Below are 13,402 nucleotides of genomic sequence, written 5' to 3' on the forward strand. Positions count from 1 at the left end.
CGGTTCGAGACGAGGCAAGCGCGCGTTTGTTGTACGTGCCAGAAGCCGGGTCACTTTTCGGCGCAGTGTCCAGAAACAAAAACAAAAGTCGTGTTTTTGTCATTATTTTGTCATTTCCCGCGGAGGCGGAGTTGCTTTGCTGTTTCAAGACTGTTTGCAAGTACAAAGGTTACCTGATATTGCCGGCACTGAATGCGTCATCGCGAAGGTGTTTTTGGACGATTTCCATCTTTTAATTGGTGGTTTTTACCGCCCACCACATTGTGACGCATTCTTCGACGCTCTGAATGAATTTTTGTGTACAACTGGCATACAGGGCAAGAATGTTTTGCTTGCTGGTGATTTCAACGTCCCGTCAGTGGACTGGTCAACTGATTTCCCTGATGCCCTTTGCGCGGCAGCTGAGCCTTTAACTGACATCGTTCTTTTTCATGCTTTGACTCAACTGGTAAAACAACCGACTCGCGCGCAAAGCACGTTAGACCTCTTTCTTGTAAACGACCAAGTCCTCAATCGTAATCCGAGTATTGACATATTCCAGGGAATTTCGGATCATAGAATGATATGCCTTACACTAGAGCTAAATTTCAGGTTCAAACCCTCTAAAAACCAGTACTCGATTCCTGACTTCTTGCGCGCTAGTGATGTCGACATACTTGATGCCTTAGAGAGTAAATTTTCTGAATTTGCATCTCTTTCAGAATCTCGCGTTGTGTCCGTTGACAATTTATGGTGTTTCTTTAAAAATATTGTTCACAACTGTATCGACACTTTCGTGCCCATAAAGCGGAAAGTTGTATGTGAAACGAATCCGTGGATGACAAGAGACCTCGTACGACTTGGGCGAAAACTAAAGCAAGTAAGAAAGCAACATAAAGCACGACCCTCAAAGGCTAACGCCGAAAAGCTAACCAACCTGCGTCTACAGCTAAAAACTGGGATTTCGAAAGCGAAAGACTATTATCAAAATGTTGTTTTAAAAAATTTTCTTCTGTCATCCCCGGATAAGTTCTGGCGGTACTTATCACCAAAGAAAACCCACGTGTCTGATATTTATGTGGATGGTCTCATAGTGAAAGATAAACTGAAAATTGCAAATGCACTTAACAAGTACTTTTGCTCTGTGTTCACGAGGGATGATGGAAACACACCGCACATAGCTGCTTTAAGTGATATTCCACCCAGCGATGATCTCGACGTAAACGAAGCAGGTGTACTGTCCTTGCTTCTTGATCTTGATATAAAGAAGTCGCCAGGCGTCGACGAAATACCTAATGCTTTTTTGGTGAGATACGCCGAATGGTGCGCCAAATATCTTTACGTTATTTATAATAAATCACTTTTATGTGCAGAAATTCCACGTGACTGGAAACATGCAGAAATAATTCCCATCCCTAAATCAGGCGACCGTTCATTGCTCCAATCTTACCGTCCTATCTCCCTACTTTGCGCTTCATCAAAAGTGATAGAACACATAATATTTAGGCACATCTCAGTCTTCATAGAAAGTAATGGCCTCTGTGACCCGCGACAACACGGCTTCCGTCGTGGGAAATCCACTGTAACACAACTATTAGAAACAGTGCATGAAATCGCGGCAGCACTAGACGGCCAAGGCCAAATTGACATGGTATTCTTAGATTTTGAGAAAGCCTTCGACCGTGTGTCCCACCAAAAGTTGTTATCAAAGTTAAAACCTATTCTCAAAAACGAGCAACTACTTCACTGGATTGAGGCGTATCTTACGGGCAGGCGACAGACAGTCATTGTTGATGATGCGAAATCAGACTTATCCGATGTGCAATCTGGAATCCCACAGGGATCAGTCTTGGGCCCTCTGTTCTTTCTAGTTTTTATCAATGATATAGTGAATAATATACCAGTTAAAATTCGACTGTTTGCAGATGACTGCGTACTTTATCATGAAATTCACAGCGAAGCAGATCAGACGATCCTAAATTCATCTTTATCAGCAATAGCGACTTGGTGCTTAGAGTGGCAAATGAACATTAACCTAACAAAAACAGTATCAATGACCATTACACGCAAAAAGAAGCCGTTACCCTTTGTATACAGCATTGATGGCCATAACTTATCCTCTGTTACAGAATATAAATACCTTGGTTTAGTAATAACGTCGGACCTTAGGTGGAATAGTCATGTAGCTCACATTAAAAAGAAAGCCATGAATAAGCTTGGATACCTCAGGAGGACCTTGGCTAAATCTACATGTAATATAAAATCATTAGCATACAAGACTTTCATCAGACCATTGTTAGAGTACCCTACTCCTGTCTGGGATCCTTACGCCCAAGCAAGCATAAATATGATTCAAATGATACAGCGGAAATCAGTCAGGTTTATTTTTAATTCCTACCGCCGTCATGCATCAGTTAGCGCTCTTTTACAGCAGGCGAACCTGGAAACCCTAGAGGCAAGACGGTATCGAGACAGGCTCAAAATGTTATATTTAATTCATCGGGAGCATGTAAAACTAGATAAAAAATTCTATATTACCCCTTGTAGCCGGCGCCCAACGCGTTCATCACATTCATTCAGGTTAGACGAGTATTCGCACCATACCACATTATTTAAGCAGTCCTTTTTCCCCCGAACCATCCATGACTGGAACGCCCTGCCTGAAACCGTTCTTCAAAGCTCCACCATATCGTCCTTCATGCACGCACTCATTAATCTATGAACCGAAACGTTTCCCACGAATTCTATCCTAATCCATACACTATGTGATATAGATCATATCATGTTAAGGGCACCGTTAATTTCTTTGTGTGTGTGTGTGTATAAGCCATTGCGTAATCATGTGCTGTATTGCAGAACTCTTTGATATCTTCCTTCCTTGTTATTGTTGTTTCTTTCTTTTGCATTGTACCAAGATGATGCTTTGCTTGTTTCCACCTTTTTTGTTTCTTTTTCTCCTTTTTTTTCTTTCTTGTGTTTCACATGTTATTGGCTCTTGAAGCCTTTATGTATATCCCACTCCTGCCTAGGGCCTCTAAAACAGGCTGGCAGTACGGAATAAATAAAAAATAAATAAATTATGCAGCACTGACGAGAACATGAAGCTTCTCGAGCCTTACATGCGAGACCTCCTCGTGAACGGGAAAGAGTGCCGAGTGCTTCGCGATTCCGCAGCTACAATGGATGTAGTTCACCCCTCTTACGTAGAACCCGATATGTTCACGGGCGAGTGTGCATGGATCAAGCAAGCCGTGGAAGCACATAGCGTGTCTGCCCGTAGCAAAAGTGCTTATTGAAGGACCTTTCGGAGCACTTGAGACGGAGGCCGCAGTGTCATCTATGCTGCCCCCCCAGTACCCGTACCTATTTTCGAACAGGTCCGATCACCTCCTGCGCGAGAAGGGGCTTTTGTTTGGTGAGGCTAGCGTTCAGGCCTTAACCAGATCGAAGGTTCGGGAGCTCGCTGCAAAGGCGGTAGTTGCGGGGCCGACGTTGTCGAACAATGAGAAAGGGTCAGAGGCGCAGCAAGCTGATATTCAGAGCACGCCCGAACTGAATAAAATTGAGCCTGTAGCGTTAAAGGCACCAGATACTGGAGAGGAAATGCCCGACACGGGAAAGTTAGAAGAGCTATCTGCAGATTTGCTCATCGCGCCTACGTCAGACGGACTTAATAGGTTGCTAAAAGTCAGCCGGGCGGCTTTGATAGCCGAGCAAAAGAAGGATGGCAGCCTAGAAAACATACGCTGCATTGTCAAGGAAGGTATCGCCAAGAAAAATGCTCGCTTTGTGGAAAGAGGTGGGGTCCTGTACCGGAAGTATCTAGACCGCAGGGGAGTGGAGTTCGATCAGCTGATCGTGCCTCAGTGCTACCGTCAGGATCTGTTGCGCTTGTCGCATGGGGGTTCGTGGTCCGGACACCTAGGAGTTAAGAAAACTAAGGACCGTCTCTTGCAAGAGTACTATTGGCCAGGGTGTTTTCGGGACGCAGACCACTTTGTGAGGACATGTGACACCTGTCAGCGGGTGGGCAAACCAGGGGACAAATCGAGGGCGCCGTTGAAGTTGGTACCTATCATTACGGAGCCTTTTAGACGGCTCGTTAATGATACAGTGGGACCTCTGCCGGTAACAACCACGAAGTACAGACACATTTTGACTGTGATCTGCCCAGCAACAAAGTTCCCTGAAGCAGTGCCGCTTAAAGAACTCAGCTCAGTTGAGATAGTCAATGCACTACTGTCCATATTTGCGCGAGTTGGTTTTCCTGCGGAAATCCAATCAGATCAGGGCACAGTGTTTACTAGCGCTTTGACGACAACCTTTCTCGAAAGGTGCGGGGTAAAGCTGTTACACAGCTCAGTGTACCACCCACAGTCGAATTCCGTTGAGAAGCTCCACTCCGTCATGAGGCGCGTGTTGAGAGCATTGTGGTTTGCACAACAAACTGACTGGGAGCTGTTTCTGCCTGGGGTGATGTTTGCATTGAGGACAGCGCCGCATGCGGCTACGGGGTTTTCGCCAGCTGAGCTAGTGCACGGTCGCTCGCTGCGATCTCCGCTTCGCATGCTTCGAGACGGATCACTGCCGTCTCCAATGGCTGCAGACCATCTCTTCCACAAATGGCCGCCTCCTGCGCTGGAGCCTCGCTTTGCAACAATATTCCTTTGAGGTGCGTTACAAAAGGGGGAGTCTCAACGGTAACGCCGATGGCTTAAGTCGAAGCCCCTAACGTAGGAATCAGCCTCAGAGTTGTTTATTACTGATGTTTTTCTTCCTGAGGCAGGATTTTTAACATATTGCTTTTGTTTAGTGTTTCAAAGTGATGACGTGCTTTCTAGTGCAATTTTCCAATTTGTGGACGCGTTCTGAGTGCTGCTAGACTACTGTAAGGAACTAGACAGTAGTATAAAAGGGGAAAGAGCCTGGCATGGCTTAGTGAGGGTTGTTTCGTGCTTGCTGACTGAGCGGTTGAGTTTCGGCGTAGTTCTAACGCTTGCCGGGAACGAGAACAAAAATCTCAACTCTCCCGAAGTCACTTTGCAGTGTCCTGTGTGAACCTGAACGAGAGAACGAGGCCTTCTCTGTGCGCTGCGCTCAAGAAACGCCGAAGGACGCCCGACTTCGGTTATGAGCATCATCGAGCGACATCCCTCCGGACAGCGGATGCAGTCCCCTGACCATCGGGATCTCCTTCCCCCGGCGGGGCGGTCTGTTACGTTTCGCCTACGACGCGCGGTATAGCCGGCGCGGATGCAACGGACGCCGGGGCTTCGTTCAAAGCGGCGGACATTTTGGCCCGTTCAGCGCCGCCGACACGCCTCTCCGCCAAGCGCGTCCCGGCATGTTTCAATGCCACGTGTCTTCGTGTGTGCGTGTGCGTGTGTGTGCATGTTGGTGCCCACGCTTGTCAAAGCGCGGCAGCCGGGGAGAGGAGCTCCCCAAGTGTGAAGCGAGGAGGTCTGACCGGCGCCGGCCCGGCGGATGCGTCACTACACTCGTCTCAACCTGTCTCTCAGCGTGTCCGTGCCCCGTCACGTGCGCCTCTATCGAGGCGTTCCTTCTTGCCCTCAACTCCGAGAGTATAAGAGCAGCTGCCCCCGGACGCCAAGAGAGAGGCTCCGATTTCTTCTGTCGAGTAACGTGCTCTCCCGTCTCTCCACTTCGGTCGACCTGACCGGCCGCTCTTTTGCGATGCTAGAATAAACAAGTTGTTCTGTTACCAGTCGACTCATGCTTTGCCGGGACCTTCGGATGCTTCCAGTTGTGCCCCAGGCCGTCAGGCCAACGCTACCCTTGGGGCTTGCGATCCATTTGCAACAACGGGTGTCAGCGCTGAGATTCCAACACGCCCCAAGCGGCCGCGGTACGAAGCTAGCGCGTTTTCAATGGAACGAGCGGGTTCTTCGCGAATAATTAAAAGTTGAGGTTGATTATGGAAAAAGGCAGGTGATGAACACGTACTAGAAGACAATCCACAAGAGACAATTGCAGTGATAATGCTGTGGAAAGTTCGAATTTTGTTCCCAGAGCGCTTAAATGTTCAGCAATTTATGGAAGCGACGAAAATTCGTACTCGATTTTCAAGACGAAAACGGTAGCTGCAATAAGGCTGCTATCGCACTAGTCGCTACAGCGTATGTAGTCCAGAGACTCGGCTTTCGGTTGATGCGTACCTCGACTCGCTACGCCTGGCGTAACGCCGTTGCCAAAAGCTATTTTTGATACACAATCGTGCAAATTCACGTGGTATGTTGATAAACCCAAGCTTATCACTGCTGAAAAGACTGAAGTGGTGGTCGAGAGATAAAATCGCGCGTACTTGTCGCGTCACGCTGGCAACGGTTGAATTCCGTGCTCCGCGCTAGTTTTTCTTAAACCACATAGGACTTAGTTCCGCATTCCTCCACTAGATGGCAGCAAAAGAGAACTCAAGTTTTGGTTTTTCAGTGGTGCTTTTCAGATATTTGCTATTTTTCCTGCCTAAAGGTAGCAATGTGTTGCTCAATAGTTAGGTTGCACCTTTATAATTAGATTTTATTCCTTGGACAACATAACAACAAGCATGCGCATCTCTTTGTGTTACGTCAAAGAAAGAAGAAAAACTATCGTGCCTTCTAGCATGGACATGCACAGGAATTTTGGAGTTTACACTTTCACCATTCTGCGAAACTTCAAGGCAATGCACTTGCGTCACTGAATGGGAAAAGTTTTGAAAATTTCGATATATTAGACGAGTATCAGCAGGTTTAGATCCACTTAGTGCGCCGAGAGCGTAGTCCCTCCTAACAACATATGCATTTACGGCGCTTAGTCAGAACATTGCCCGTGCGTTAAAGCAGTTTTTGGTCAGGGATGGGCGCTTGTGTCACACGACAGGACCGAATCGTTTGGACCCTCTCGGCCGAGGGTACATTGACTTGAACAAGCGCCAAATTTAAACCATAAAGCAATTTATGATAGCTGGAATTTGAACGGTAATTGCAGAGCGAGTGCCCTTCAGTCTGTCTGCACGCACATGTTTTTGTGAGGTGGCAGGGAAGGAGAGGGAGTGTGCATATGCATATGCATGTGCACACCTTGTGCGTGCGTGCATGCGTGTGTACTTGCATTTGAGCATACGCGTGTGGTTGTGCCTCCGTACTTGAATCTGCGTGCGCATGAGTGCGTGTATGCGCGTGCGAGCATACGCGCATACGCGTTTGTGTGTGCGTGCGTGTGTCAATGTGTATGTGGGCGAACATCTGTCCATCTCTGTGGCTGTGTGTGCGTGTGCGTGTGTGTGTATGTATGTGTGTGTATGTGTGCGTGTGCGTGCGTGCGTGTGTGAGTGTGTGAGTGTATATATGTGAGCGATCGAGCGAGCATTTCCCTGCTTACACCTACTCTCGGGGACGAATGGAATATAGATTATTTAACCTCATATTTAGATCTATGAGACAAGAACGAATGACACTGCATTTATATCATTACCTCTTTCTGAAAGCGAAACCAACGCAAAAAAAGAAAAAAGCGCCTGAGGCGTAAATATCGCCGCCTGAAATTTCGTCATGGTGGCACCGTCACCATCGGCATGGCTCCGTGAGAAGCTACCTAGCTCTTGACCTTCATTATCTGCCTTGCCTCGGCGGCAGCGCATTGGCTTGATGCTAGAGCCGCGCTTAATCTTCACTATCATTTCGTGATTCATCGCTTCTGCGACCAAGCAAACTTTAGGGTGCACGCGTTCACTGCTATATTGACATTAAAACTTTAAACAACTTGCCTTCCAAAAAACAACGTGAATAAAAATGGAAAGCGGACTGGCAGCAAGGAACATGCTCACGGAGCCATGCTTCTGATGGCAGTATCACAAACGGCAAAGTGCGGTCAGGTTGACCTTACAGACGTGCTTTTTCTGCATCACTTGCGCTTTCAGAGAGCGTTTAATTACAAAGTATTTGTTCGGATAGCTCTTACAGAAGCATCTTTAATCAATATTTCTTCTCCTGGCCAGATAATCTTGAGAACGAGCTAGAAACTACTCATTCACTTTAGCCACCTAAGATCAATTATTGAAAAGTTAATTAACATAGCTTCGTTAATTACGCATACAACTTCGCAACTTACTCTATATATCTAGAGGTTACCAATCTGAACAATCTAATGATAAAATGATGTCACCAATATTTTCATTGGTTTAATAGCTTTATTTGGTGCCGTTGAAAGCAGCCGGTGTATTGATAGGCTTTTTAAAAACCAAGTGTGAAATCTTGGACAGGTTTTCTTGGCGCAAATCAAGTTCATGATCGTTTTTACACGCATGTGCCTAATGGTGGACTTCTGCTTTTGCAATCGATTCTCCTACATTATACAAGAAGCACCTAAGCGCTGCGGTACATCACACAATGTGTCCGAGAACATTGTGCGCTCCCGATTAGATTTCTGAACGTTGGTGGCATCAAGTTCGGTTTCCTGGCATCATCAGGAATAAAAAAAGCTGCCTCAGGGAAAGCATTGGATACATTTTCAGTACTTTGTAACATATGGATCAGCGCGGACATGTACGGTAGAACGAAAAGTGCTGAAGTATTAGGATGAGGGTTTTGCTGCATATATTTTGGCTGTCTGATGTTAAGACCACGCAGTTAAGACCTAAAGAAGAAAATGCTGTGATATTGTGACAATTAATGATGACATAGGTACGGTCATGTGAAATATGAGCCCCGACACCGTGCCCGTGGTGGAACTGGCCCCTTCTACAGGGCTACATTTACGCACGGAATGCTGGTTTGATAAACACCAGTAACTGGAAGGTGTTTAGCTGTTGAATTTTTAGTACGTCGGCGCCGCTGTGTATATAGTCTTGGGAGCCCTTTCTACTGCGAGTAATATGTTCCAGCTAATATTTAAAGCAACTATACATTATTATTTTTTATTTTTTGTTGAGCTTTCGTTAGCGTCTAACCACTGTTCCAAATTTATCGGTTAACTCAAGACGTGCCTGCATGTATTTCTATTAATCAGAATGTTGTCACGGATTTAATAGCGAAAGAGCGTTATCTAATTAGATTGCGCGCGTGAAGTGATTACTGGCGTACATTTTCGATCACATTTGAGCTCCCGAGATTGCGCTGCTATGCACGAGCATTCCAATCTGATCAATCGATGCCTTGATCCTTAAATCAGATTCAGAGGAAGCACTACTCTGCGCGCAGCCATCATTGTGCTTTGAGTGTTATTTTTTTTTTACAGTGCAAGCTCCCCCTATAATGATTGGAGACTCTCTCATTTGGAATTGCTTTGTTCTTAGCATCACCACAACGTGATGGTATAGACGTGCTGCATTTTCATTGAGTCATCATCATCATCATCATCATCATCATCATCATTAGCCTGGTTACGCCCACTGCAGGGCAAAGGCCTCTCCCATACTTCTCCAACTACCCCGGTCATGTACTAATTATCGCCATATTGTCCCTGCAAGCTTCTTAATCTCATCCGCCCACCTAACTTTCTGCCGTCTCCTGCTACGCTTCCCTTGCCTTGGAATCCAGTTCGTAACCCTTAATGACCATCGGTTATCTTCCCTCCTAATTACATGTCCTGCCCATGCCCATTTCTTTTTCTTGATTTCAACTAAGATGCCATTAACTCGCGTTTGTTTCGTCACCCAATCTGCTCTTTTCTTAACCCTTAACGTTACACCTATCATTCTTCTTTCCATAGCTCGTTGCGTCGTCCTCAATTTAAGTAGAACCCTTTTCGTAAGCCTCCAGGTTTCTGCCCCGTACGTGAGTACTGGTAAGACACAGCTGTTATACACTTTTCTCTTGAGGGATAATGGCGACCTGCTGTTCATGATCTGAGAATGCCTGCTAAACGCACCCCAGCCCATTCTTATTCTTCTGATTATTTCAATCTCATGATCCGGATTCGCGGTCACTACCTGCTCTAAGTACATGTATTCCCTTACCACTCCCAGTGCCTCGCTACCTATCGTAAACTGCTGTTCTCTTCCCGAGACGGTTAAACATTACTTTAGTTTTCTGCCGATTAATTTTTAGACCTACCCTTCTGCTTTGCCTCTCCATGTCAGTGAGCATGCATTGCAATCGGTTTCCTGAGTTGGTCTTCTGAGGCAGTATCATCAGCGCATCGCAAGTTACAAAGGTATTCTCCATTAACTCTTATCCCCAATTCTTCGCAATCCAGGTCTCTGAATACCTCCTGTAAACACGCTGTGAATACCACTGGAGAGATCATATCTCCTTGCCTGACGCCTTTCTTTATTGGGATTTCGTTGCTTTCCTTATGGAGGACTACGGTGGCTGTGGAGCTCCTATAGATATCTTTCAGTATTTTTATTGAGTTTCATTGAGTGAATACTGTGAAATGGACTAGGACTTCTTTTGCATGTGCGTTTACGCACTTAACACAATAATTCATTATCCATAACTTACTTATTACTTTAGAAGGTTGTAAAAGACAACAACATTGTATTAACAAGAGCGCTTAAGATTAAAGAAAATTTAAGTGCTTATTAGGTGGCTTTCACCTCATGGCAGGGAAGGAAATTTCAATAAAACATCCTTGTGATAATTTATTTATTTATTTATTTATTTATTTATTATACCCTCAGGGCCAAAGGCATTACAGAGGGGAGTGGGTAATGTAGGTTACAAAGACAACAAATACAATACAGTGAATTTTGTTACAAGCATATCCACTTAAACACGTTTAATCTGAGTTCCCACTTGGCAAGCTGACACCGACTTGAAGGTGGTTCGTATCGTGGGCCCTTGACATACGTCCAACCGTCGAACATAGAGTTATTGAGAATGTTTCGTTTCGGGAAGGCCTGTTACCCTCCTGTCCTTCACTCCGGTTCACAACCACGCATAAAGCGAAAGTGCTGCGAAAAGAGCGTCGTTAGCACGAGGTCGCGGGATCGAATCCCAGCCACGGCGGCTACATTTCGATGGGGGCGAAATGCGAAAACACCCGCATACTTAGATTTAAGTGCATGTTAAAGAACCTCAGGTTGTCCAAATGTCCGGAGTCCGCCACTACGGCGTTCCTCATAATCTGATTGTGGTTATGGCGCGTACAGCCCTATAATTCTGCCAACACTTCTGCCGTGATGCGATGTATCATGTGAGGAAGTAACAATGTTCACCCTTCTCACAGGTTATAACCAATCGCTCACAACAACGCCTCAAGCAAAATTTCTCCCTGTGTGTTCAGCGTGCTACGGTTCCTTCGGACACTAGCCGTCAATGGTAGCTACCATGGTGTGACGGTTGACACGCGGAACTAACTTCTCACACAGCCTGACTCGGCAACCGCCTGGGAAACGCTGTCGGTGTTGATGTTAGCTTCCCAACATCGCGAGCTGCTTGTTCCGCGTGAATATTGCAGGCTGCGCAATCACCAGGTGGCTTCAGAGTCAGGGAATGAACGGACTTGGTTCTTTGGAATGACATTTGGGATCGCTTGTGTCGTGTGCGCGCGGGCGCGTAATCCTGTGGCACTTTTTGTATTCCGCGAGCTACAACTAAACCGCGGAAAAAATATTTACGCAAAACATTGCGCGCTGAGAAGGACTGAATGGAATTTTTTTAGAATGTCATAACAGCTTCTACCTAGGGAGTCACGCCTCGAATAACTTTTTAGCGCTTTAATAATCTTGTCCAATTAACCATGCAGGTAAACAAATACTATGCTGGTGGCGGAAGAGGACTGATGCCCGAGCATACTAGGCCTTACACTCGTGTATTGTAGCACGGTAAACACAATTACGCAGGACATAACGAGCACTCAAAGAGACTAAACGAAATGTTTTAGAACAGAATAGCAACTGTCCCATCAGAAGTAACGCTCTTATTTCATTAACAATGAACTTGATTAAATTGTCTTCTATAACCAGCCAGGTAAATAGTAGACAAAAATTATCCTGGTGGCATAAGAAGAACGATATCCTTCCCGAAGGACTCCCCTTTTATGGCTAGTATATATATATATATATATATATATATATATATATATATATATATATATATATATATATATATATAATGTGTGCGTGTGTGTGTGTGTGCGTGTGCGTGTGTGTGTGTGTGCGTGTGTGTGTGTGTGTGGGCCGTTCTCTTCAAGCCTTTGTCATTTCTCAGCCACGCTAAGTGTGTTCCATTGATACCTCTCCGCTCAACGCCTAATTAAGGGAGGAATGTGCGCAGAGGTTATAACGGCCGCGCTCGACGACTCTCGGTGGCGCGGGCGACGGAGCAGTCACGCAAGAGCATCTTATAAATAACGGGAAAACTAACGAAACCCAGCATTATTCGTCACTGGGCACAGGTCCAGAAAGAAAAGGTCAGTTCTTTATTTTCCCAATGGCAGCGTACATCCCTTTTACTGTTGTTTTGACAGGCGACAGCATGCATGTGACACTTATACTTGAGCTTTCTGCGGCGTTCGCCCATCCGTGCCATCGTCCGTTCGCGGTCTGATGTGCTCAGTGCCATGTGTGTGTGGGTCTGTGTTTGTCTGTGTTTGTGTGTGTGTGTTTCTTCACATTCGTTCTTTAGCTCCTCCTTCGGCGCGCGCTTTCGTGCTGGCGTGGAGGGTGCCACGGTGTCGCTTTGTTTGTAAACTGCTGCCCCACTGCAGCGCGGTCTTGCGCTGTGCCTCGGTCTGTCTGTGTTCGCTGGTCGCATTTCCCACAATTAGCGGGAGCACGTTTCTGCAAGGCGCCGCTAGCATGTCAGGAGCCACGCCGTGTTTCCTGTGTGGCACCTGCCGCTGCGAGCCGCATTTCAAGGCTTGCGTTTTAGCCATGTGCAGATTTAAGCGCCGGCACCACCCCTGGAATGCGGCCCCTCCGTCGAGCAGCTTCGCGGTGCGGGCGCGCGTGTTCGTCGACTCTCCTCCCCGCAGCATCGGCTGCTCCGCGCGTCTGCCTATTTACTGAGCTGTCGTTTTCATTTGGTCAATTAAAGGTACGCTAAAGAGAATTTCTAAATCAGTTTAGACTGACAGAGTGTTCTTTCTGAGCCATTATCGTTAATTTTTGGAAGATAGAATGAAGATCAATGTTCCCGCCATCTTTTTTTTTCAATTTTATTTCGCGCCGGTACCGTTGTACCAGTACGACCGCTGTGACGTCACGGCGCTCAATATATTTTTTGCATTTTTTCAGTATATGGCCAGTTGTGGATCGATAAAAATTCTTCAGACTTGCTAACTTCAGCTTTGGCGCTTTTCGCATACAGTAAAGTCCATCTTCATTGATAAAGAATTGCGCCATTTAAGTCCATGACGTCACACTGGGCCAGTAAGGCAACTTCAAAATGGCGTCGCTACCGGTCTTGTGTTCTGGCATTTTTCCTAAACGACAGCAAGGCTCTTCTCACCGCCGCAAAAGGGGCCTTTTTTAATTGTG

The sequence above is a fragment of the Dermacentor andersoni genome, chromosome 1 (genome assembly GCF_023375885.2).
Source record: "Dermacentor andersoni chromosome 1, qqDerAnde1_hic_scaffold, whole genome shotgun sequence".
Taxonomy (NCBI): Eukaryota; Metazoa; Arthropoda; class Arachnida; order Ixodida; family Ixodidae; genus Dermacentor; species Dermacentor andersoni.